The following is a 26,282-nucleotide window of genomic DNA, read 5'->3' as shown; positions in this document are numbered from 1 at the left end:
GTTGTCTTCCCTTTAGGCACTGCTTAAAATAAAAAGAGGACTCCATTAGATACCTCCAGTTATTGGATTCAATATTCCTAAATTATTGTAGTAAAAACTTTTCTCCAGGATGGCAGCTCTTAGCATCATTTGCTATATTTCACATACATACACCATTAAAACTATATCAATACATTCATGGCAACAAGTAATAATAAATGTGAATTTACTACAATGGTAAATGTTGGTCATTGATGCATATGTTGTGTTGTTTCCATATAATCAGGTCAGAATTCAATGCAAAAATATTGTGGTGTTTTGTTTTGTTTTGTTTCTCCTAGCCAAAATTCTGTCTCATGCCAAGAAAGAATATCAAGGAAATTGAAAGTGCTGAATACAATTTCAGAGAAATATGTTACCTGAAATTTCAGAGACCTGCTACCACACATATCGGTATATGAAAATCAGTTTTCCATTTTGTGGTTAAACAGATTTCAGGCTCGTCAACTGATTTATTTATAAGCACTTCATGGAATTAAATTGAAGCTTTGGACATTGACAGTGGAATAGAATGTGCTGTTCTAATATGGGATAATGCCTCCCCTGGGCACAGGTCAATGCTTTATAAATGATTTTAGCAGAAGCATATTCTCATTTTCTTCAGGCACATCTTTCTATTCAAGTGCCTAGATCTGTAGCCCATTTTGATTAAATGTCCACAAGAATTGCTCCTGGAGGATTGCAACCTGTATTTTCCAAGTAGAAGAACTTTGAGAAATGTGCCAGATTTTTTTGTCTTTAAATACACCATTTTTCATAGAAGCTGTGTACTTCTCAGTACTATTAAGTCCTAATCCACATAAAACAGCCAATCATTTGGAGGCCCACCTAATAATCCCTCCTCTTATTTTCCCCACAACAATCCTGTGAGATGCGTTGGGCTGAGAGTGACAGGCCCAAGGTTACTGAACTGGCTTTTATGACTAAGGCAGAATTAGAACTCAGAACTCAAACTTTGATTAACCCTAGCCTTGACCAAACTGGCTACTGTAATCTGCTTCTATGGTTTAGTAACTGACTTACATGACACAACAGACATTCTCTTTTGGAAGAATCTACCTTCTCCAAACAGGTGAGGGTAATCTTCATGGCTTTCCATCATCCTCAGTCTTTTCCTCATCATTGTATTCTTTTTATTATTAATACCTTTACATCATCTGGACTGCCTTTGGACTGAGGCTGTAGATAAATCCCATAAATAACTAAAATCAGTATACACACATTCAGAAACAACCAAAGTGATTCATTATTTTCTTGCACGGGAAATAGTCATGCTCCATGAAGCAAGAAATCTGCCATCTGTTGCCTGAAGGTCTACCTTTGTATTCACTTTTTCATCTGTTTTGCTTGTACTTCAGTATAACAGCTATTTCCATCTCCTGTGTTTGCATTGCCAGAGTGGTGCACCTGCTAATACTTCCACATCTCCACTAGTGAATCCAGAAAATCATGTCTCCTGAAATAAATATGCTGCTCCTTTATTCAGCTTGTTGAAATGATTTATGACTGAAGGATAAAAGAGTAACAACAAAATGAAGAAATACTATAGAAGCCCCAGGAAACAGTAAAAGCTTCACACTGGCAGGGTACGGTATATTAAATTTATATACTATAGTTTGTTGTTTAAACAGCCTTTGAAAATGGAACATGACATAATGACTTGAGATCCATTAGAAATTGATGGCTGTCTGCAGAAAATAGAAATATACATATAGTAATTTTAGCATATAATTCAATTGTATTTTACTGTACTCTACCTCATGCTGCATGGGAATGATGGAATTTGTGATTCATCAGCATCTGGAGGGCCATGGCTTAATGTTTGTGTATCCATGCAATAAGAAATCACATCTACTACTACTGATTTATTGTGAAGTAAACTAAGTTATGTAAATGTCAAAAAACTTTTAGCTATTGCCAGAAAGAATTAGCAATGATCAAAGAATAATGTAGCCCTGAATTAGCAAGTTATTCAGTTTATTGAACTCCATGACAACAGCTTCAGCATTTTTATTTTAGAATTCTTATTTTATGCACAACATCTGGTGTCACCAGAATATACAACTGCTTTTATCCCAATGGCCTTAGTTAAAGTTAGATATGCCCAATGCATACTCCCAAAAGCGGATGGGTCAGAAGAGAAGCAGGAAGATTAAAACTACAGAATGTATACTTTAATAAAATAAAACTCAGTTTGGAAACAACTTTGGGGAGAGTTGTAGCAGCTTATCCAAAGCTGGGAAGATCTGCCTTCAATATAAATTTCCAGGATCTGAGTTGTCAAGATACTTTATATTTTTTTTCATCAGATATACCGGTAGTGCTAAACTTAAAAAAGCAATAAACCCTGTTTATTGAAACTTCTATAATGAACATATTCTTCGTGAGAGAACCAGAATTGGACAGAGAATCTCATTATATCAGATCCCATGCTGTGCATGTAGAAAAACAGCTTCAGTCATCTTTAGCTAAAGAAAATATTCAAGGTCAGACTTCATAAAGATTTCTTCCTGAGATTTTGGTGAACTGCCCTTAGTTTGAAGACATCCTTGAGTAAAATGATCAACAATCTGAATCGAGCCTTTCTGACAGCTCCCTCCAACCTTCCCTATGGAAGTCAGATTAATATATAGAGTAATCCTATGCAAAAAAAATTTCCTGCATATTTTTTCCCAGTTCCTACTCGGTGTTCTAAGAAAGCATTTGCTTTCTTCTTTTTCAAAGAAGAAGAGAACTTCAGAAAAATCTTCATGTCAGAGTAAATACATCTATGTATTTAAATACATCTATGTATTTAATTTAATTAAGTACAGGTATGTGTTTGTGTGTGAATATCCTATTCTTCACTATAAAATGAGGTTAGTGGTGATCTGTAGGCCCCTTGATTTATCACTCTGCCTTTAAATCTCAAAGCAAGCCATGAGACACTGGCCCATCCTTACAATTAGGAGTGTTAAGCTCACCAAAGAAATATTAAGTAAATTTCTTCTTCCCCTGGAAAATCTGCCCACTCAATTTCATTCCCACAAATTTGGTGGAGAATTTGGAAATGGTGTTTCTACCTAGTGTTGAAGTGGCACCAGAAATGTATTCTGAAACATAGCATCATCACTAGCCCAATATTGTCTAGACTGATTGGTAGCAGCACTCAGGAATCCAAGGTTTTCTCCAGTCCTACTAAAGATGCCAGGCACTGATCCTGCAACCTTTCCCAAGTATTATCATTGAGATATAGTGCAAGAGACTGACACATTCTTGGTCGCATTTCTCTGGATGCCGAGAACTCAGGCAATTGTTGCACTACAGAATGTTTGCACTGAAAATAGAGAATTATATTTAGCATTTAATAATAATCCTGACATTGTTTTAATAGAAATATTTTTTAAGAAAGAAGAAAAGCCCTCGATTGCAGATGGCAAACCTAATCTACTTGATTATGAGATTCCAACCACATTGTTAATTGCCAAGAGTTTCATGGCTGCCATTAAAATAAATGAGCTAGGTTTTTGCAATGCTTGTCTTTCGAAAAGCAGAGTTACCCTATTATCTTATAGTAAACAGTAGACTGTTACAGAGCAGACATATAATTAAGGCAATAGATATTTTAAAAGGGGAGGAAAAATGCCCAGAGAATCTCTTGTTTTCTACCCACTATTCTCCCACAACTGAATTATCTGTCAGACAATCTGATAGACTGTGCAACACATAGTCAGACCCTCAGATTAACAGGGCTGAAAACAGTCTGGCCTTTCAAACAGAAGTCTGCCATTAAAAGACTCAGTGCTTTTTGCACATTAAGGTTAAATTAAATGACTTGAAATAAAATTACTCTTTAGATATAAGCTTTCCCAGAACTGCACCATCCATTCATCATCTGAATGGTAACTCTGCTGCAAAATAGATTAGTTGTTCGTGATTTCAAAGTACAGAGACATGGTTATATTAGTGACAATAGATTTCAATACTAACAACCAAGGAAAGAGATTGTCTAAAATACATATTGCTTTTACCTGTTGCAATAGTTTTGGGAAAGAAACATGTGGACCTTAGCTATCTCCAGGCATGCTTCTTTGGTGCTATATAAAAGAAAGAAAAAATAGATTTAAAAGAGTGGCATTAATCAGTGCATAAACATTATTGAGAAATATAATTTTTATAGGTTACTGGAATTTATGTACCATAATACACAAGAAAATATTAAAAGATCTGAGGTGATGAAAATTAAAAATACCAGATTCTTTGCATTTTGATTTAATTCCCAGGTATTTATCTGTTTCTTTATCATTTCAGTTTCTATAGCCTCCCATTTGTGTAAACCACTAAGCAGCATATAAAGACTGAAATTACTGTAAGTGAAAAAGGGAGAAGGAAAATAGTATGCTGAAGATGAAAAGTGAATCTGGCCTGGACCTGCAAGCTGTGGCAATAAGGCAGATACCAAACCACAGGATGTTTTTAGGAATTCTGACCCTGGCTTAATCCATACATTTTGGTAAGTCAAAACAAAAACTGATTGTGGCTTAGTGCAATGTATGAACTCTGAAGTTAAAAAAAAAAGTGTCTAGATGGCAGGTCTTATATAAAGGAACAGAAATATGAATGCAAATTAGGTTTGCTAAAGCCTTTTGAAACCAATACTTATTCCATAATTACATGACAGAGATGATCATAGTATCCCTAAGGCTTGTAATACAAAAGTAGGTGTTGTTTGGGTTGGCTAATCTCTCCTTGGCAGTATACCAGGTGTACAAGCTGATGTGTTGCTGGAATCCTTGGAATAGCTAGAGATGAGAAATATATTTATTTATACTTATTATATACATATGATAAACAAACTGTTTTGTTCTAACTTGTTTGTCTTGATTTGGTCCAATTACTTTGTGTATTGCATTAACCGGTTTCAGTGCTTTGGATGTTATGGTTTATGCTTAATGGGATGTGTGATCTCAACTATTGTTGCTTATTCAATGAACCATGGTTAATGCAAATAACACCTTAGCATGAAAGGTGAACCTTTCTTGTATCCCAGGTTGAGCAGGCAGCTTATTTTGCAGCCTGATCTTACGCAAATTAAATGAGGTTTTCAGACCAGATTCCTGAATTTACTTCATTAGTTATTAAGATAATGATCCACAGAAACTGTTATGTCCCGAGCCTTGCAAACGGCTCGGGCGTTTGCAGGCAGTCCCGGGCAGGTGCAAAGCTGCCCGGGACCAGACAGGCTGTCGCCAGCGCCGTGCGCATGCGCGGGTGCTGGCGCGGGAAAAGTAACCCATTTACCCGGGAGTTGCCTATATAAGAGGCTGCGAGGCGTTTGGGCGAGGCTGAAGCCATCTTCCTGTAAGCTGAACGCTGAATAAAAGAAACTGAGAACTCCAGCTGCTTCTCGTGTCTGTTTTCCCGCCACGGACTCAACACTGGCGACGAAGGTGGGATGCCTTGCACTACCTGGAAAGGAAGAAGTGTAAGCTTACCCAAGGAGTCCTGAGCGGCGGAAGAGGAACGGCGTCGACTCGGCAGCTGCCCGCCAATCCGGTGCGCATTCGGGGGTAGGCTGGCTGATAGACCCGTCTCCTGAAGATCCGAAGATGGCGAAAATCGGAAGGCTTTCGGAATTCGACGTCTCACATCCAGAGCGGTGGGAGTCCTACGTATCCAGAATGGAGAACTACTTCAAGGCAAACCAAGTGAGGGAAGATAGCTTGAAGGCTGCCACCCTGCTTTGCGTTTGCGGCCAAGACGCCTTCGAAATCGCAGAAAACCTTGCAGCACCTGTCCCAGTAGAGTCTGTAAGCTACGCAGACCTGAAGAAGCTGCTGAAGGAGCACTTCCACCCCAAGGTGTCCGTTATCTCATGGCGCCACACCTTCGAACAGAGGGATCAACGGTCCGGTGAGTCAGCCAAGGAATACATCGCCGCGTTACGGAAGGCCGCCAAGCCCTGCGAGTTCAAGGACCTCGAGGAATGACTGAGGGACTGATTCGTGTGCGGGTTAAGGCATCGAGAGTTACAACAGAGACTTTTCGCTAAGGAAGAATTATCCTTCCAAGACGCCTTAAGGGAAGTCACCGCAGAAGAAGCAGCAAGCGGCGCCGTCAAGAACATGCGGCCGATCAGAAGCAGTGCAGAGGGTGCGTCCGTGCACCAGGAAGACGTCCGACGAAACTCCGAGGAGGATCCGGACGAAGAAGTCGACCGTCTACACCCCGCGAAGGAAGAGAACCAGAAGGGAAGCTCTTCGGCTCCGCTCGAGTGCCTCGGCTGTGGAGGTCGCCACAGGAGAACCGACTGCAAGTTCCGCTCCGCTACCTGCCGGGCATGCGGCAAACAAGGGCACAATAGAGAGAACAGGCTCACGCCTCCCTCCAGTCAGGGGACTTATGCCAGTAACCCAGAGCTAAGAAGATCACAGAGAGCAAAGAAATCTCCTAAGTACCTAGAAGATTACATAACATTGCTGGCAAGGCAAAAGCCAGTAAACAGTGGGAGCACTGGGGAGCAAATTGTCATATAAAATAAATGTTGTATGTTGGTAGTAGTTTTAGCCCGGGGGAAAGGGGTGTTATGTCCCGAGCCTTGCAAACGGCTCGGGCGTTTGCAGGCAGTCCCGGGCAGGTGCAAAGCTGCCCGGGACCAGACAGGCTGTCGCCAGCGCCGTGCGCATGCGCGGGTGCTGGCGCGGGAAAAGTAACCCATTTACCCGGGAGTTGCCTATATAAGAGGCTGCGAGGCGTTTGGGCGAGGCTGAAGCCATCTTCCTGTAAGCTGAACGCTGAATAAAAGAAACTGAGAACTCCAGCTGCTTCTTGTGTCTGTTTTCCCGCCACGGACTCAACAGAAACCAAGGTAGGACATTTCTTTCTGCTATGGTTTCTCAAACTTTCCCAAAATGTTGGTATGCCAAAACTGAGATAAGAGAGGACCAAGAAATTATTTCTGAAGTTAGAACTCAAAATATCCTGAATGAGGGCTGTTCGTCTCAGGATTCTGTGCTAAAGATTTTTTTAAAAAAAATTCAAGCCTACCCTAAACTGTTTTGTTTTTTTTTTCAGTGTTCTGGAAATGAAGTTTTCAGAATTTCCTCTACCATGCCTTTAATAGTTCTAACAAGGATAGATGATGTACCATTCTAGAAATTCTAACAGTGGAACAATATAAACCCTGCTAGTTGTTTGCATTGTTATAATTTCCAAATTATTCCAGAGTTAATTGTATTAACAACTTACTAACAAATTCTGTTAGGTTGGTCTTGGAACTCTCTTGGGAAATAGAGTTAGAAGTTGCTGTGCTTGAGCTGGGAAATCAAGTAGAATGTACTGTTTCCACAATACCTCTGATTAATAGCTAGAATTATCCCAAGAAGTCAGGGGAAGTCAAAGTAAAATAATCAGAGAATTTTCCTTCCAGAGAATCATATTTAAGAAGCAATAAATAACCAAGTTTAGTCAGGACAGTGCATCGGAATTTTGATCTTCATTTACCTCCGTGGGATAGTTAAATCTTATCCTTATCCTTATTTCTCTGTACAAATAAGGCATTATGTGTAATAGTGGCTGTGGCCAGGGAGTTTTATTAACTTCTCATTAACTTCTAATAAGCTGGAATTTAGTTTGGAAGAGTAAATCCTGTCCTGGTTCATTAATTATAGCAGACCAGCTTCATCTTGTGTTCTGTTGAGAAACTTGTATGTATTTTTGTAAATCAGGGGGTTTTTTTAGATCATATACTGCGTTTCCCCGAAAGTAAGGCCCTAGCTTGATTTTTGGGGGTGGGCCTAATATAAGTCCTGCCTCAAAAATAAGCCCTAGTTTTGGGGCGAGGCACAGATCTAAAAATCAAGCTAGGAGGGGTGGGAGTGTGGAGCTCCCCACATGCTCCGCACCCACTTATCTCACAGCCCACTTCTTCTATGACGTCTTCTGCAGCCAGGCCTGCATTTCTCAGTCATAGGCCTTTCTGGAAGCCTCTGCAGACAAGAACCAACCTATGGATTCAATCTATAGCTCAGTTCTGCAAGGCCTCTGTAGCCAAGGACCGAGCTATGTATTGAATCTATATCTCTGTACTTGCTGCAGTGGCCTTCCAGAAAGGCCTGACTGCAAAATGCAGGCTGGAATGCAGCTGCAGAATGATTCTGCTCCTTTGGCTCCAGAAGAATTGGATGGCTCAGCAGAGCTGTCAGTGCTGGAGGTGAGTATAAAAGACATCCTCCGAAAATAAGACCTGATGCCTCTTTTGGGACAAAAAAAATAAGACCAGGTCTTATTTTCAGAGAAACACAGTAATTTAGATTCCTTTTATAAGAAATAAAGTTTGATTTTGTTTATGTTTTGTGAGATGTGAGAGGGAAGTCATAAAATGTCTAGATATACTCCTGTATGCTACAGGGCAAGGAGATTCTTACTACAGGTAATCCTCAATTTATGGTGTCAAAGTTCCGACTAATGGAACACTGTTAATATAAAACGCTGTTAATATAGGATATTATTGCTTTGACATATGGCCACAATTGGGATTGGAATTTTGGTCGCTAAGCAATTAAGTCATTAAATGAGTCATCACATGATCAGACCTGATTTTTATAACCATTTTTATCATGGTTGTTAAGTGATTTATGGGTTGTTAATGTTAATTGGCTTCCCCAATTGATTTTGCTTGCCAGAAACCAACTGAGAAGGTTACAAAATGTGATGATGTGACTGCAAGATGCTGCAACTATAATAAATGCATGTCAGTTGCCAAGCACTTGAATTACAACCGTGTTACCTCAGAAGTGGTTCAACAGTCATAATTTTGGGGCAGGTCATCAGTCACTTTTTTCAAGGCTGTTGAAATTTTGAACTGTCATTAAACAATGGTTGTAAATTGAGGACAACCTGTATTCCCCCCATTTAATACATTGGAATAGCAGTATAAGTTGGAGGAACCATATCTGTGCCACACATAAGTGTTAGTGGAAAGATGTCAGGTGAGATACTCTCTGAAAAGAGGTAGTAGCAGCAGTAACTTTGATGGCAAGGCAAAATACCAAGAAGCCACACATAGTAGAAAATAGGGCCAGAGTGGGAAGACTTAATGGGCTTGGGAAAAAAAGAGATTTAAAACCTGCAGCTTTTAACTCTCATTCATACTTGTGTTTTTTTAAAAAATGCAGAAATTCATTACTTTTGTCTACATCTTAATTCAAAATATACATTTTGCATGAATTTTAATGCACTATGCATTTTAATATTGTGAATACTACCACAAAGCTCAATTAAGTGGGGAAAAATGAATGAATGAATTCTGGTTTATTTTTAATCCAAAAATATGAATCATGTTAGTTCATTTAGGAGTGGACCATATAAAATATCTAACTGTTCCTGAAAGAGATACTACCTCACACATAGAAAATCCAGCTTTCATATAATGCTAGCCACTGAGGGTACCTTAAAAGTATTTATACTATAAATCTCACCCAGCCTCCCACAAAATATATTAGCATGATTATGGTGGGGATCATAATCCAACATAAGGAGAGATGATCATATTGGAAAAGGTGATATTTTTCCTATATGTTTAATTCATTTTCAAGCAGGAAAATGTGCAAGTAAGAAAGCTGGTAGAAATTTATTTATTTAATGAATCTGTACAGCAACTCACACATAGTGACTTCTCATCAGATGTACCTTTTCCTGAAAAACATAGATGCTTCTTAAACTTTTAAGTTTACTGTTCAAAAGCAACAAATGAAGCAAGGATTTGTGAATGCTACTTCTGTAGATTCTTTGTTAAATGATTAATATTGGTTTGAAATACAAAATATTGTATTGGTTTTAAAATGGCCCAGTTTGTTGGGACATAAAATAACATAAAATAAAAGTATCATGATTGATTGATTGATTGATTATTTCCTAAATTGAGAAATCTGGTCTATCAGGTTACATTTGCAAAGCTGGTCACTAGCCATGATAGTAATCATTTCTTTATTACAGTCATTTGATTCTCACAAGAATAAATACATTTAAGCCATTCAGATAATCAGAGACTTAAGGTTCAATTCTTGGGTGTGGCTCCCACAGATCTATCACTGCTTAACATACAAGGGCAATTCAGAAATAAACCTCCATTTGGTTATCAATGACAGACACTTGCTGCTACAGAACTTTTATTATACACATTAGAAAACTACAACATTACATTACTTTTTGACATAATCGCCATTCAAATTATGGCACTTGTCATAACGTTTTACAAGGTTTGAAATTTCTTAGTAGTAGTCACTCAGCGCCAAAACCTGACTATAGGGGGGGGGTGATCAAAAATATCCCAACAGAACTGCTTCAAAAGTTCTTGGGTGCGTCTAGCAGTGTGAGGGCAAGCATTATCATGAACCAACACCACACCAGAACTGGTGCCATAGAAAATCCTGCCAAATGTAAAGAACCAAAGGAGTACTGCTAGTACTCAACCATCAATTCAGAAGTCTAGTATGAAACATTATGAAAACTCAGATGAGCCATCCATAACAAGCATCGGGGCATGCTGGCTTCCGGTGTGATGTTGGTTCATGATAATGCTCACCTGCACACCACTAGATGCACCCAATAATTTTTGAAGAAGTTCTGTTGGGATGTTTTTGATCTCCCCCCCCCCCCAATAGCCCAGTTTTGGCACCAAGCTACTACTACTAAGGAATTTCAAACCTTGTAAGAATTATGGCAAGTGTCTCAATTTGAATGATGATTATGTAAAAAGGAATGTAATGTTGTAGTTTTCTAATGTATATAATAAAAGTTCTATACAGTATCTGCAAGTGTCTGTCACTGATAACCAAACAGAGGTTTATTTCTGAATTGCCCTCGTATTACTAATCTTGTTTATCAGATCATTTGCAACAAAATGTTGATAGAATGGTAGAAATAATGGTCATGAAAAATTTGAACATCCTATGGGGAGTATTGATCTATTAGCAGATGTAAAGCTATAGAATGGGTCTTTCCTAATTTATTCTTAATAAAATAAAAAGTATTGAAATCTACTACTGTAGAAAGAAGAAAATCAATGAGATGCATTCTACTATCTCTTTCTTTCTGATATCTCAAAGGCAAAGATGCCCATAATTTTCAAATGTTCGCCAATATAAACACATTACTATTTTTCACATTTCTTATATTAATCAAGTTTGTAATTAAGCTGCCATCTTTAAGGAGAAGCATTCAAAAATATTACTCAAATATCAAGATACCACACACTCACTCTGATAATCTTTTTGGCCTTTAAATCTAAACACACAAAATATTCCAAGACATAATTAAAGAAGCAGAATTTCTCCAAAGGAGCTTTCACCAAGCCATATTTAAGGCTACCTTCTAAAACAAGAATGGAATGAATAAATCTTGCCTGGGGAGCTGTCCTTGCAGGTTATGTCTAGCCCTTTCATTGAGATTTTTTATTACCGGTAATAGAAGTAAATAACTATCAGCAAAGAATGTCTCTTATTCACAACCTATCTCAAAAGCTGAATTGAAGTTGACAAATGTACTTTTGGAAGTTGAAGTGTTCTGTGTCTAGGTGTGTGTTTCTGTGACCGTGAATCTGACCTGAATGGTATTTAATGAAACAGGCTTTATAATGATAAAAGAAAGGAGACTAACTTAAACAATATAAATTATTGGCGTTAGCAATTACAACCTATTAGGAGAAGAATCCAAAAGCATGTTCCAACCTCAGTCCTTTACTTATCCGTTCATAAAAAGTAGCTCACGGTTTGCTGTTTGTTTTTACAAGTTACTTTCCATGGGCAGACTGACATAATACTAATGACTTCTCTGTTTCTTTTTCTTTCTTCTGTACATACATTGACTTCGTGCCTTTGGCCTGTATGCAAACTGCACATCTAGACTGATTCACCCTTGGCAGCAATTTCAGTCCCTTGGCAAAAACCTTTTGGTTTTGGAACAGCTTCTGGGTCACTGTGCCCTATTTGTCAGTGCCATTTGGTTGTTCTGTTTTTGCGGTTACAATTCTTTGATGCCCTGGCTTTATCATCTGCACAGTCCAATCCAAACAGTCCATTTTTCTTTTGGGTGCCTTCTCCATATTACATTATATAGCAATGGTTGCCATTAAATATTATTTCACATCATTTCTCTGTGATATAGTTTATTGAAAACAGATTTGATTCCATATATAAGACATAAAACATTTTAATTGTTCAATTGAGTGCCTTTCCTTTGCCTAATGCACAGCTGGATCTTACAGGGCTTCTCCTGGCTAAAGTGATTTTGTCCTTTTGCAAAGTAATAATGGGTTTATGCTGATTTGGTTTAGTGGATTCTTTTTCATTCATTAATTTAGGTGTTGTAGAGAATTAAAATAGATTACTATACAGCAGCCCACTTGCTTTGGCATTCTTTATTTCTTTAGGGTCTTTTCCTATATTGGGGTAAGCGAAATCCTTAGCTATAGATGCAGTCTAAGCAGTCTTCTCTCCATTTCCTTTGATAATTGGTTACAAATGATGCAAGCTACTGAAAATGAAGTGTTTCTTGTATCTTTCATAGAGACTGTTGATACAGAATTGTAACTTATTGTTAAGGATTACACACATATATATATAGTCTTGCAAGTGTTTTATCATGAAATCAACATCTGCAAAGAAGTGGCAAGCATGGAGTGCCATAGCACTCCTATGCCTCTCTTCTTGCACAGCTGGCTAAGGATTACTGCCTGTGCTTCAGTAGTCAGAGTAAATAACTATCAAGTTAACAATTACAGATAGGCCTATCCTGCACTATGAATGTGTCTATCCTCCTTATCATCTAAATTGGTAACTATCCTGCCTACTAGTCCCCAAAAAGAAAAGAATTAAATATGTATTGTGCAAGAATGTACTTTCTTCTACCATCCTCAATTCCAGTAGATGAGTCCAAAGTCCTAATATTGTATGAGATATTACTTGGCTTCATCCAAAATGAAAAGGCAAAAGTGATAGTGTTTACATACACAAGAACCTATTTAGTCAGATAATAGTTTGTGGCTTTCTGTACCTTTTCCAGCTCTATAATATCTTTTTTTTTTCAGATGTGGGGATTAAAATGTAGATAGCAACTCAAGTAGTCATCCATGAATGTAGATAGCAACATGACTTCCTAGATCATTTTATTTCAGTCCTTCTGAATGATTTAAATGAGAGTTGCCTTGCTTTTCCCAATGATTCGAGCCAGGAATTCCACGGGGGAACTATATTTGGCTTGGAAAATGGTTTGAGCAAAGTACCCCTTTGAAGCTGCTTCATGAGGCGATCCCTTCCATCCAGCCTTGCTTCAGTCGCAGCACTTCTTCCAGCAAGCTACTGGCCCTGCTGGGTGTAGCTCCAAGGCAAGGCAAAGCAACTGCTGAGATGAATCATGTCAAGGCCCTTGCACAAAATGCCTTGAGGCAAGTCAAATTGCTTCACACAAGCCAAATTTCAGGCATGGCATTTGAGTTGACATTTTCACTGAGCTATCATTTTCCACCATAATTCTAAGATCTCTTTCCTGATTGCTCGCTCTGTACTAATGCTAATGAAGGCGTACAGAACCAGCATTTTACAGTTAGCTTTTGCAGGATTCTGCTCTTCACTCTGGCCGTGTGCTATATTAACTGACGCATAAGCACTCTGCATAGCTCTGCCCATTGCTCAAAAGATTATTTTTGTTAACAGGATATCAGGATTTTCTTATTTCTTAAAATGATGTTTCCTTTTAGGTTTACATTCTTTCCATGCTCTAAATAGTGCATTAACTATATCCATTATCCTCTTATGCAATGTTCTCTCTATCCCTTGGACCGAGCACTGTGGTCTCAGACGAATATTTTTGGGAACTGTTCATTTTCCTGTTTCCTTTCAGGTCTGCCAACCTTGCGCTGATTTTTATAGGTCTCATGTATGCATAGTTTTTTGCCTAGACTACAGATATTAGTCTAAATGTATCTTTCTAAAACCAAAATGAAATATCTCATTATTCCTATCATTCATTCCTAGGTTTTAGCTTGGAAAGTTCTGTTCTGTTTCCCATGCCTGTTAAACGTCTTGAGTGTTTAACCTAAATTTCCACATCCTCAGAACAGGGATGGGAGGGGCAGTCAGATGGCTGGAGCTCTTCTTCCTTGGGAGGCAGAAGCAGCTGTAGGAGAAACTTCATTACCCCAACACAGAAATTAACGGCTGTTGTCAGCCCTTTGATATAGACCAGGTCAGGAAACAGACACCCCCAAGAAATACTACAAGTCTTCTTTATTGACATACGGTATACTAACAGAATCTTGAAAGCCTGGCTCTTTTTCTCTCTTTCATACATCCAGAGTCAAGGCACTTCAGTCTTGAGTTTCTTCCTCATCCTCTCCTGTCTTTCTTAACTAAGCTGATAGTTTTTAATGTCTGTGAAATATTTTCTTCATGGCCACCTCTGTATTCCTCTGTATCCAGAAGTCTATTATTGTAAAAAAGAGTAGCCCAAGACAATACACCATCTTGCACTGCCTACCTCTTATGTTTTCCATGGACTCCAGGACCAAACCTCTTTCTCATACCAGCCTGACTTAAGAATTTTCTTTTTCAGTGAAAAGAACCAGCAAAAGAAAATGGAAATAAATTACTAGAAGTAGAAAAAAAGATTAAAGTGCACTCAACCCTCATACCTTGTTAATTGCAAGCTGCTGAGCTTTCCACTATTCAAATCCCCACACTGTTTGAATTGCTTTACAGCAGGTGTGTCAAACTGCCAGCCCGCGGGCCAGACATGTCATCCAGAAGCTGCGCCCACCCCATTGCCGGAAATAGCAAAACTGTCCCGATACGTCTCGCAACATCACGTGATGTCGCGAGTTTGACATGTCTGCTTTACAGCATGGTGGGACAAGTAATATTCTTTAATGATAGAGCCACATAAGGACTTTGCACCATTTCAAAAGCTCATTTATTAACAGAGGCTAAGATTTCTCTCCTACTCCTATCTGAAGATATTTATTACAGCAAACTGAATATTTTCCTATTAAGTGACAACCCTCATGTACATGTATTGCCTAGCAGGTTCCTTGCATGTGATTCATTTCCTGGTACACGTTGTATTCTAATGCCACAAAAGCACATGTAACCAAGGAAATACATGGTGCCGCCTGTTTGTTGTGATAGCAAAACTAATATTGGTCTATATCAAATTGACCTGAAGGCATATTAAGATGTGATTATGCATACAAGAGGTTGATAGGATGCTGGAATTGAAAAAGTTGTTAGAGCCAGAATAGGATTACCTAATATTTAAAGTATGCCACAAAACAAGCCTGGTCAATTTGAAATGCTAGCTGGTTGTGTAACTATGAAACTATCTGGAGGGAAAAAAAGTAGGCCATTTTCAAGCTGTTTGGTTTAGTTTGTATCGTGTTTAGAAGTTCCCTTATTTCTTAGCCAGAAATCATGGTAACAGAGCATTTTCTTCTTTTCTACCATCATTTACCATCTGAGTTGGTAAAAAGTAAGGGGAAACTAGTCAGTATCTTCGATTATCATACTAAGAACTTTACCAGCTACCTTCTGAAGAATGTTGGTCTTTTTTTCATACATATATGTGATATATGTATGTGAGCTTTTAATATATGTGAGCTTTGACAATTGGTAGGAATCCTTTGTTTTATATCATTAATATGTTTGTCCTGCCTTCTTCAGGAGAGTGTGCAACAATACACACACATACACACAAACACATATTCAAATACAAATGCATACAAATGTAAGTATACACACAACAGTGCATCAATATCCAATAATCATTCCCAAATGTTAAGACAATGGTAAAACACTGGAAGCAATTTAGAAATGGCTCATCATAGTTACAAATTAAGTTATTTAACTACTTTGTTGTGAAATTTGGTACAATAATCCCAGAGGACCCACTAGATCTTTATGCTGTGACCTCCACAAACAACACAACTCTAGAACAAAATTTACAAGCCAAGATCCCAAATCTACACAAGCCCCTTCAAACCTTGAGTACAACTCTCAAAACCCTTCCAAAAATTGCATCAAAATACCAGAAGGTAATTGCAATTAAAGATATAGAACATTAATTTATTTTTAATTATGTTTCATTTTCATTTTTGTTCTGCCCTTTCTTTCACTCTGAAATGAAGAGGACTCTAGTCCGCTACCCAAAAGTCAACTTTTGGTAACTCCAAAAAGATCTTTTTAAATATTGCCTCCATGGGTTGAATATTGTGGATAGAACTACTCCAGTACTACCTCTCTGCTTTGTTGAATGAAGCACCAACATACAATTACCAAATTGCATCTAATAATCTATGTCTGGAAATACAGAAATAAAGGGTAAGGTGAAAACACTTCAGTAGGAATGTATAGTTTAATTTAAATGTGAAAAACGGCTCATTCCTGAGAACTAGGTCAAACATAATGGAGAAAGAGAGATGAAACTGCCTTAAAAGGAAACAAGCTGCAGGATCCTTAAAAAAATGATCTGGAAAGTTGGAGTAGATATACATTTTAAACCATGAGCCAATGTTTAGCATCAGTCAGAATAAGCAAAAGAATAACTGGTTTGTGTCATGGAGTGACCAGATTATATATCAAAAGGTACATTGACAACCAAAACAGTGACAGTTAAAACTTTTAATTTATTCCTCCATATCTGACACAGCAGAAGTAGACTTGCATGAGAAATAAAAAAGAGATTCATTACTGTATATGACAGGTAGGAAATTCTACAGAAACTTTTTGCAAGCCTGCCAAGGAGTTATATGAGTTTAAGTTTATATTGGAACATAGCTCCAAACCCCATATTCCTTACTTAAGAAATCACTGTTAAGTGTTTTTCTTGTCATGCTACATCCCATTCCTGAAAGACTCATTATGTATTCCAAGTACATCAGCAAGACACAATTTACATTTTTCACACAATTCCTCTTTAATTCTCTTTAGCATTCTGTGTAAGGAGCAGTGGGCTTTTAAAGAAGGGCAGAACTTTGCACACTCCTAGAGATACAGTACATGGCATGATACTTGCAGTCCTGAGCAAATGAGATGCTAACAACGGATTTCAATAGAAGAGAATATGTGTAACTCACAGTTGAAATGTGGAGTGTTCTCTGAGCTTGGTTGTTTTCTTGCAGATGTTTCATTAGCCAACTAGACATAACATAACAAAATTTTGATTTCATTTCTATTTGGACATATTAAATATTGATATTGAGGTCATTTCCAATTTTACAAAATAACAATCTGGTAACAATTTTGGAGACCATACTCAAGGCTTCAGGGTTGGATTCTTGTACTATGCAGCTTTAGTTTATCAAAAACTATTTATCAGCACATGATTTATACCAAATGGAACTCCACTGAGTATTGCGGGGGGGGACTGAAAATATATATTGTAATATGGCAATATTCTGCAAAATCAATACCTTCATGATGTAGTTAGTGACCTATACTATGTTTCCATCTGTAAGTAGTTAGTTCATAAAGGCTGCCATCTAGAAACAAGAAACTTCTACACAAAAATTAATGAGGTCAGTACAAACCTTTATACTGGGCCTCAGAATACGGTAGGATGGAGCTCTGCAGCTATTTTGTAAAATAAAAAATACAACATGCAAATCACATGAGAGTTTCTTCATAAAACTCATTTTCTATATTTCATATCATTTTGGTTTTCAAAAAGTTTTTAGTGCCTTTGTGATAGTTTTATGAATAATGCTTTCAAAAGTATCATCAAAGAATTCAGCTATTTCTCTTTGACCTTTAAAAACACATTTTAAAACTAAACAGGTAGTTGATGCTAGAAAAATTGCAGATCCATAGAAAGGAGAGGATTAAAAATCTGAATTTTGTATTTTCACTTAAATTTAATAGAAAGTTTTATTACACAGAGGTAGATTTAAGGATCTTATTCTAAGACATAATGGTCTATGTAAGCCTTATTTTATTTAGCTTTTATGTTATGAATTTCACTTATTGCAACCCATTGCTTTTATTAGCTTTAAAACAAAGATTATACTTTTTTCCAGACTTTGAAAAAAATCTGATTTCAGTATATTACCTCAATAAAAGATATTCCAAAATTATAAACTAACACGTGCACACAGAGAGATAGATATAGATACACATGCACATGTACACTATTTTTGATATTGATACTTTCAGTTTAGCACACACCTATTAGATTCCTTCTCCTGTATGGTCATTGATATATTCCATAATATCTACATGTGACTCTCAACCTGAAAAGAAGTTTATGAATCATGAAATATTAGCCATGAATTTCCCTTCCCCTGTTGTAATTGGCAGAGTTATGTCTTAGAAGACGAAAGTTATCAGAAGTAATCATGTTAACTATATTTCATTTAAATGAACATTAAATAAATTAAAGATAGATTTTGTCCTTCTTCCATGCACAGTTTTGTCCTGACCCTACCTATTTTTTTAAAATTGCCCCTTCTTCCAAAGTATTGTACAAAGGCCAAAAATGGACCTTAGCTTGGTTAAATCTGCAGGGTATTGCTCTAGAGACCCATTGTCAGAATACAACATTATAAGGGTAAACTGAAATAAGGGTAAACTGGCAAAGATTGAAGAGAGGACCATCACCATGCAAAGTCCATCTTTTGATACTCAGTTGTAGCATCTGCAATAAACTAATTTTATAACTGTATAGTGGTTGTTCATAGGCTAACAACCAAAGTACTGAGACTTTAACCATGCAGTTGTGCAAAGCATGTTGCATTCTTGTTTCTTCAGCCTTAAGGCAGGCTTTTGCATAACTCTTCTCCATAATCTGTCTCTCACTCTTTTGTTGAGTCTTCTGGTCAAGCAAGGGACAAGCAGGATTCAAAAAGCCAATTGCTTTTTATCAGTACTTGCTATCACAGTTGTTGCAGGCCAAGCCTAAAAAGCTTTGCAAGCTTACCAGAAAGTTTACCTCTACTTAGGCAGAAACAGTTAACAAGTAAGATGTAATGAAGTGGGGTGGGAGTCCCTTGATCCCTAAGGTGATAAGAACATTCTCATTTTCAGTACAAACAGCAAACTGTGATTGGTTTCCGTGAGGAAAGAAAAAGTTGACCCCTTTGTGTAACTCTGAAGCAAGGAGCTTTTTTCTTTCTTCTTTCTAAGCGCTGAATGGTTTGCTTTGCACTCAACTTAACTCATGTACTGGATTTTGTCCAAGTACATTTTGTCTTTTGATAGAGAGCCAACCTTCACTCAGCTGTGATGCCTTTTTTTTTTTCTCACTCTTCTTTTTCCCCAACTCTCCCCCTCCACCCCGGGCCATGTGTCCCTCCATTATTTGTCCCATTTCTTAGTGCAGCCAAAAGAGGGGCAGGATGAAGAGAAGCATCTGATAGTGCAGATATGTTTGGCTCCAAAGTTCCCTGGGACCTTCTCCTCGCTGGCAAGGCTCTCTATCATTCTTGCTTAATGAGTTCTGTGCACTGAAGTGTCCTGAACTGGGCTCTAGATATGCCTAAAACCAGCTAAGGCTGAAAGCATTTGAACTCTCCACTCTGCCAAATAGCTTCCAGATGTGTAAGATACAGCCTTGCTCTGCACTCTGACTGAGGCCGTGCCAGCATACGTCTGCACAATTCTGGTATAGGGAGAGCATGAAAGAGGATCTTTTATGGCATCTGTTGCCTTTTCCTGATCCTCGCCATGTATTGCCATGTGTGTGTTTTTTCAGTTTATCCTTCCAATGTTGAAATACTGTGACTTTTTTTAAAAATGAGCACTTTTTTCCACTGATGCTCCAAATGTTTCACACCTTGTCAATTAGACTCAGCATACAAAAGCCATTTCTGCTTCCACCCTAGTTTATAACATAAGCTTTATTTTTCCCTTAAACTTCCAATCATGTGTAATTCATGTGACTATAGTTATGAGTAATATACTTTAACATAAGGCATATTCAGTTTTGGCTGGTGTGGGCAACTGTGGCAACTTTACAACCTGTGGTCTTCAACTTCCAAAATTCCCTGGCTCAGGAATTCTGAGAGTTGAAGTCCACAAATTGTAAAGTTCCCATAGTTGCTTACCCCTGGTCTACACAGTCACAGAAAATTGGGATAGGAACTAAGAAAAAACATCCTCCCAATATTCCAAAGATAAACAAATAAAAGCACATTTCAGACTAGGAAAAACTGCCTACGCTTTTTTAAATAATTACTGTTAGTTTTCTTCAGAGAAGGACAAGATTTCGGAGTTTGGGAATTTGGGAAATCTGAGAGTGTGTCATGGGGAAACCTAGTGTGAAGGAGTGTTTAATTGTTAGATTAGGGTCAAGGAGACCCACATTTAAAGGTAAAAACTTGACCTATGAAAGTTGACTGACATATTTTGGTTAGTCGCTCTCCCAGCCCCACCTATTTCACCTGACTGTCATTTGAGGATGAAATGAAGGGAAGCTGGTTTGAATTCTTGGAGAAAATGCAGGATATAAATATAACACAGGGGTAGTCAACCTTGGCTCTTTTATGACTCGTGGACTTCAACTCCCAGAATTCCTGAGCCAGCTAAGTCATAAAAGAGCCAAGGTTGACTACCCCTGATATAACAGATAAACTAAATAAGAATTCTTACTAATTAGACACAATGGGGATAGCCTATTGATATAAACTTTTAAAGGAAAACCAGGTGAATTAATGTGATTGTGCAAAGGTTGTACCTGCTACAGTCTTTTTAAAAAGCAGACAATTCAGGGATTCTTTATAGACAGAATATTTGAAGGTTATCTAAAATAAATTCCAAGTTTATTATTGCCCTCCCTTGGTTATCAATGAGTTTCCAGGATCTCACTTCTCATTAGGTATTCTGTGACTTTGTACATTGAGCATAAATATTTTATTTTTCAAGCAAATAGACTAAAAATGTTTCCAATGACAAAAGATTTTTTAAAAAAACACAGTAGTCTGTTTTAAGATTGCACTTTTTAAATATAGAGATCGATCCATTATATATCCATTTTAAATATAGAGATCAATCCATTTAGGTTTGCATCAATACAAATTAAAGGCAGGGTGGAGAGATTCTAATACATTTGCAATCAACTTTTTAGTACATGTACTAATTAATTTATATTTATCTTCCCAGACTTCTTTAAAGGATACCAATAATGATTCTAAAAAAGACAATCCATCAGAAAAGAAATCATTGAATATTTAAATAATCCCACCATGGCAACAAAGTGGCACATTTTGGATTTTTTTTTATTTACTCAGATGTGCTTATAGGTGTGTACACGTACCCCAAACAGATGTGTATATTTGTATTCCAAAGATAAGTGTATCATTCTGTTATATCAGACTATTTTATATAATATTAATAATGTGCTGTGAAAAAATTGCCATGATGGATATGACCTACAACAAAACATCAGATCTGGAAGATCTTGGACATCTAGTCCAACCCCTATCTTCAAGTACCCATTTGTATAAGACAAATTAAGCACTAGATTGTAGCTACCCAACATTTTATTTTTTAAGAAAATGCCTGGGGATTATGTGGCCCAGAGCTATTGTGGGAAATGCAACCTTAAGCTGCGATTTTGTTGGGAGGCAATGCTAACCACCCTTTACTCTTTAAATGAAAAGGATGTCTAAATTTCAAATTAAGTGGGACAAGGAACATAGTGAACTCCAACAAAGGTATCAGGCCCATATTGGTGATCCAGATCCTATCTCCTCCATTTTTTGAAAATTTGCCCGTGGAAAAGCAGGAGGGGGAAACAACTTCAGATGAAGGTCTCAGTCCACTTCCCTTTCATTAAAAAGTAACACCTAGCAGCCAGAAAATAATCTTTGGAAGTGAGGTGTACACAGATCCATGGGAAACAACTTATAAGTTGTATCTGGGGGAGGTATAGAAACTTTGGAGACTATTTGCAGTAACAATGATTGCTTGTTTCTTCTGCTTCTATTTACAGCATTTGTCAGCCTACCATCCAATTTGCGTAAAAGTCCAAACCTTGTTCAGCCTTATGGTATGAATTTCGTAGGCATGAGCAGCAGGTAGTAACTACATTACAACAATCACATACCTTAAATGGCATTAGGCAGAGTTTTTCTTAAAAATATAAAGAAAACTTAGGGCAATTTAAATTTAGTTCTTAATCTTTCCTCCACGAATGGAAAGTATTTGTTTTATGTTTATTCCAGTCTATGACCAGCCAGTGTATCAAAAAGAAGAACAAAGACATGAGGCAAACAGCCCAACAAATAAAATATGCATGTCATAATCAAACTGCAGGGTGTGGGCATCCTCTCAGCTTCTAAAATAAGTCACTAAGCCAACTAAAATTGTTGTTTGTTGACATAAAACAAAGCAAAATAAAATGTTGCTTTTACCCTCAAAAGCATGTTTAAAGAGAGTTATGTAATTAGAAATGAATAAATTATTTCTTTGTTACATAGAGAATAAAAGAGGACAATAAACAGTTATTGGGCAGGTAACATCTTAACAAATGTGAAATATACTTTCTTAGCAGGGGTGAGACCTTGTTGATATTTGGAAGGTGACCATGAACATTTTGTGAACTCCATTGCTCGGCTGCCTCTCCAACTTTCCGATCAAAGCAAATCTCATAGAAAGCATGGTATTAATGAACACATGGAAATCTAGAAAGGCTGAAGATCAGTAAAATATATAGTGATACATATAAGTCCTTCAACCACCTCAAAATTACATGCACTATAACCCATCCATAAGGATATCATCCCAAAAAAATCTGAATGGTTATCATGAAGAAAATCAAGATTAAGGTAGAATCAAAGAAAAAAGACTAGGTTTTTCTCTTGCTATTACTTATGCTCTGATGTTGTCATATTGTAATATTGGCTGGATTTGTTTTTAGCTATAAGACACCTTTGAATTTTTATCTTTGAAGGCATAATAAGAATAATTTAAATCAATAAAATATACAAATATGCATCCCAAATTAAAGCAGAAGATTTTAATTTTATCTTCAGAAATGAACTGGTCTTGAATTGTAATTCACCCTATGCCTAATAACAAAATATTTTTGCTTCCTCCCAAAACTTTAAATGGAGCTACACTAGAAGAGAAAGAGCAAGCTGTATGAAATGTTGGACTAATTCATTTTTATGCATCAAATCAAACATTGTGCTTTATGCCAAGTTGCTGGATTAGTAAAAAGGGGGGGAAAAGAACTCAGAAGCCTCCAAATCCACATTCTTTCGGCTAACAGTTCTCAGTTTTCAACCCTACCCTTTCCTTGGAGGCTGTTATTCAATATTTTGACTATGGGGCATGGTGACCGATAAGCTCATTTTACCAATTAAATAAAAGCACATTGCTAGCTAGTCGCCAGATGGAATTATTTCTGCCTAACATGACCTTCACTGGAACCCAAGAGCTGATTTGATACAGCATCCTTCATTGGTCAAATAAAATATGAAGTGCAGATGCAAAAGGCCTTGGGTTTAGGAAACACAGACTTAACTTTGAATGCAGATGTGAGTTTTGACAATCAAGTGCTAAATTTCACCTCTTTCATTGTCTCAGGGATGAGATTTACCAGCTCTTCAGTCCTGGAAAAATTGTGATCCAGACAACATTTGACTTATAACTAAAATGTAATGGTTTATATATAATTCCAATAAAATGAGAGGAGTGATACCCAAAATAAGACGTATCACAGTTGTGTCGTTTTCATGGTTTCCCATTTTTCTTCAGCACTGCTATTTTTTTGCCCTACAGTATCTAAATTTAAGGTTCCATTTGTTACTCATTTTCAGTACTCATTATAGGGCTAGCTAGAAGCCTAAAACTGTATTTCCTCAATATCAATTAGATCAATCTATAATGCCTGCTCTAAATCCAACACTCACTTATCCAAAAGGCAGGTTAGGGGTGCTAGATAGCCCTCTTTGGCCACTTCTTACAGAACCATAAAGAATGGAAGATGCCATGTGGGAAATGTCCACTATTTGCAGCAGAACCACCACAACAGCATCCTTAACAGGCAGCAATCCAGTCCAGTGATTTTGTTGACAAAAACCAAAATGCAAATCCAGGTGAGACAAATCAGATTTTGATTGAAAATTAAGCATAAAATAAGGATAACAAAGTTATAGTTTTACCTTTATTGTGTTCCAAAATGGTTCTTCCTCCCTGAACAATAGGGACAAAGAAGGGAAACAAAACCTACGTTGAAAAATAAACTAACCATTCCATGATTGACCTGACAAATGAATTAAATGTCAGAACTCTGTCTTTCTATGGGCAAGGGAATTACTGTTGTTTTTCAGGTTCTGCCATTCTTCTGGAGGAAGGGGGCAGCTTGGAGTTGCTAGTGTATTTCCTTAGTTTTTGTTCCTTGCTCTATCCTCTTTGATGTTTCTTTCTCAGGGTGAGAATGAAATGTGCCTCCGGCCATCTGCCTTATCTCCGGGTGTGGAAAAAGAGGCGCAGAGATCTAACTGCCATGGAAGCGGTGCCTTATCGCTCCATTCCCACAACATTTTCAGACCGGATGGACAGTTGGGGTGGGGTTTACATTGACTCTTTTGATTTATTAATTCGTGGGGGAAACCTTCGGATCCTGCCTTCTACTATGCTGTCAACACCTTCCAATAAAAGTTCCTTTTGAAATGATGTCTGTTTCAAGAGTTCTGCTTTCTTGGGAGTCTTAATTGAGGCATTCTTGGGTATTTGGTTTAGTAGCCTTTTAATTCCACTAAAGGGAATCCTTGGAACAAGTAACCAGAAGCTAAAATTAAGAAATGGCACTGGTGGTAAAGCATTCTTTTCTACACTTGATTCAAAGCAATCATTTCATTCGAGAAAAAAATGCTAAAAGTTTTCAATCCCAAGTACAACTTGAACCCAATTCTAAAAGAAAAGAGGCAATTATCCAGGAATGAATTAACCTTTGCAAAAGAAAAGCTTAATTTTATTTCCATATATTCCTTTTCCCCTTTCAGTAAACAAAGGGGTGCTATTTCTTATTCACAAATCATATTAAAATCAAGTTATTTGGTACTGCAATGGCATACATAACATTGTATTTTTACCTAAACAGGTAGCACAATAATATTTTTGCAAGGTTGATTCCCACAGGCATTAAAACATAATGGAACAGCCTCTCTTTCTCCAGCATCTCTGCTGACTTCTGTTTTGAATGCAAAAAATCTTTATTTATTTTTGTACCTGAGGGGACACCTAGGAGATAATTGCATATGCAAACAATACTCTAATGCTGTTTCACTTTATTGAAGGTCACAAGTACCATCGGATGAGAAAAAGCAAGTTTTATAAGATCCAGCACTCAGGGATGTTGGAGATCAATGAAGAATGGACTCATTATCCAGAAGCATAAATGAAATGAATTTCTACACTAAATTCAAGACAGTGAGATCAGATTTTTATGGGAAAAAATTAGACCATTTGCATACCTTTTGTCTTCCTTAATTTGTGTTAAACAAACCCTTCATTTTACCAAGTCTCCACACTCCAATCATAAATGTAAAAGAAAAAAATATATAAAAGAAAAAAATATTTCTATAAAGTGTTCAGTAGAAACCTTCTCAGTCAATCTTTTAGCTGGTGAGCAGGCTTGGAATATTGAAAGCAGGCCATAGGCACTTTCATAAAAAGTGGGGTCATGTACAAACAACCATTTATTAGAACCAAATTGATGTAATTGTTCTTGGCCATCTATTCAGGCTGTTGTTTATCAAGTCAATTTTTCATTATCTTTGAGTGGTAGACTGGGGTGAAGAACTTTTAAATGTCAGTAGTACAGAGAAGTCATAGGCTTCCAAAAAAGGGAATAAAAGACAGTAAATGGACAAGGGGCTATGTTTCTCCCAAATTGTAGTTCCTTCCAGCAGCTCAGAACTTGGTCAGTAATTCAAATCCTGCCCTTATAACATTATAATTTAATTGTCAACTCCCCTGGAGAATAAGAACTATCACCTTAATGAATCCTTGGTGGAGTCAGTGAGAGAAATCCATAGAAAGTATTGATTAAATATTATACTATATTATATGTTATGTATTTATACCCTCTCTTCATTATTTTTATAAATAATCCAAGATGGAGAACATAGCTAATATTCCTTCCTCCTATTTTCTCTACAGCATCCCTGGGAGGTTATTTGAGCTAAGAGAGAGTGACTAGCCCAAAGTCAACCAGCTGGCTTTCAGGGCAAGGCGGCACTACAACTCACAAACTCCCAGTTGTGGTGCTTT

General features: G+C 37.3%; 1 long non-coding RNA gene across 1 annotated transcript; it reads left to right on the top strand.

Moving 5' to 3' along the window:
- The first annotated feature begins 318 nt into the window (after nt 1-318).
- LOC120318071 lies at nt 319-24,647 on the top strand. The gene is made up of 4 exons (XR_005559401.1): nt 319-432; nt 1,437-1,625; nt 4,330-4,531; nt 24,438-24,647. It is a non-coding gene; the product is annotated as an uncharacterized LOC120318071 (long non-coding RNA).
- Nucleotides 24,648-26,282: the final 1,635 nt, after the last annotated feature.

The sequence above is a fragment of the Crotalus tigris genome, unplaced genomic scaffold (assembly GCF_016545835.1).
Source record: "Crotalus tigris isolate CLP2741 ecotype Arizona unplaced genomic scaffold, ASM1654583v1 scf7180000017592.2434428, whole genome shotgun sequence".
NCBI lineage: Eukaryota > Metazoa > Chordata > Lepidosauria > Squamata > Viperidae > Crotalus > Crotalus tigris.
The sequence above is the reverse complement of the archived record's forward strand: the minus strand, read 5'-3'. Positions and strand labels throughout refer to the sequence as shown.